Source organism: Hylaeus volcanicus, chromosome 1, assembly GCF_026283585.1.
Source record: "Hylaeus volcanicus isolate JK05 chromosome 1, UHH_iyHylVolc1.0_haploid, whole genome shotgun sequence".
NCBI classification, from domain to species: domain Eukaryota; kingdom Metazoa; phylum Arthropoda; class Insecta; order Hymenoptera; family Colletidae; genus Hylaeus; species Hylaeus volcanicus.
The window spans coordinates 21,961,907-21,963,795 of record NC_071976.1 but is presented as its reverse complement, the minus strand read 5'-3'; positions in this window follow the sequence as shown (position 1 = coordinate 21,963,795).

Below are 1,889 nucleotides of genomic sequence, written 5' to 3'. Positions count from 1 at the left end.
ACACACACACACACACACACACACACACACACACACACACACACACAAAGTATGAGAAGGCGGAACATGTACACGTAAACTTTGTACACGGATCACACAAACAACATTTTCCTAGATATAGTGGCACACGTGCACGTGCACATAGGGAAGAAAATGGGGAAAAAGGAGACAGATACCTCCAAAAGACAATTCTCACACGATATAAAAAAAAAAAAAAATGGAAACGCGAGACACCCTGGGATGTGCGTGAAAAATAAATATGTATGATATTATATATATACATAACATAGCATATAAAATATATTATAAATAATGATGAATATAAATAAAAACAAAAATATATATATATATAAATATAAATAATATGAAGAAATAAACAAAGTATAAATACGAAGGAAGTATATAAACGAGAATATAGGTTAAAACACGCTTAGGCTTAAGAATATAAGATATTATTATGATGATGTATGGTTGGTTTATAATGTAAAATATATTATAGAAAATGTATTTTGTTAAGTTAATTCCCTCCCTGTGAAAGAGTCTTGCTCGAATAATACTGTAATCTCGTTTTATCAAACGTCATTTCAAATAAAATAAACGAGAAATTTAATTACTTATTATATTTATTTTTATTTCTTGTTGAATTTGGGTAATTATTTCACCTGAAATCATTTTTAAATATCACAGTTATTTCAAGTAATTGTAAAGTAAAAATAATACGTAACTTGAAATAATATTTCGAATAATATTTTTTCAAAAGTGCCCAGATCTGAGTGTACATACATGATTTGCATATGTATTGACTTCCAAAATATTTTAATTTACCTCCACCGTTTTTCCGAGAAAAGTACAAAATGAAACAGTACACGTGAGCAAAAAATAAATTATTTCTCTAACTAGCTTCATGATTTTATTCTTTCTGTTCACGTATCTTCGTGAACTTTGGTCATCAAGATACGCAACGACTGTGAATATACGATAAAATATTGCCTTTTGATACGGATCTGTAATAGATGCAACAAGCTCATTCGGACATTGAGAATATTGTAGATTAGGAGTAGATTATGCGCCCAACACGAATAAGTACTGTGGCTAGAAGATTAACGATACAACCGAAGCATAAGTTTTGTCTGACGTTATCAAGAATATAATTCTGGAGAATGCTGAGCATAATTTATGGTTTTCCTTTTACGAACCACGACAATTGAGATCTCTTTCAACAGGCAATTAGCAGTTATTTCATAGCAAGGGTTACATTCACGCGATGTCGAAATTAGTATAAATATAGATACAGAAGATAACAAAAATAATATTATTGGTACATCAAGTACGTTTTTTTGCAACGCATAAAAATACCCAATTTTTATTATACATATGTAGAGATAATTACTTTCATCTACAATCTCTTTGATGTTACTGAATTGAAATACTCTTGATGACAAGGCTCTATTTCAAACCCTTGTTGTAAGAAGGAGGAAGAGAGAAAGATCAAAGGTTGAAAGTACAAGTATTATACCTAACTTTTATACAAGAAAAATACTCGTCAAAGCTCTCAAAGAACAAGATTAATTGTTAATTTTGCTCCTTAAAAAATGGAGGTTGCTATGAGTTTTAGGAGGCATTACCAATTACTGAAGACGATGCAGAATAACAAGTATTATAGCTAACTTTTATACAAGAAATATACTCGTCAAGGCTCTCAAAGAACAAGATTAATTGTTAATTTTGCTCCTTAAAAAATGGAGGTTGCTATGAGTTTTAGGAGGCATTACCAATTACTGAAGACGATGCAGAATTCAACGGATTTGATGATTTTAATCAAATTAATTAAGATTTGTAATTTTTTCATTTAATAGTTTCATTTAAAATTAATATTTAAATATGAATAT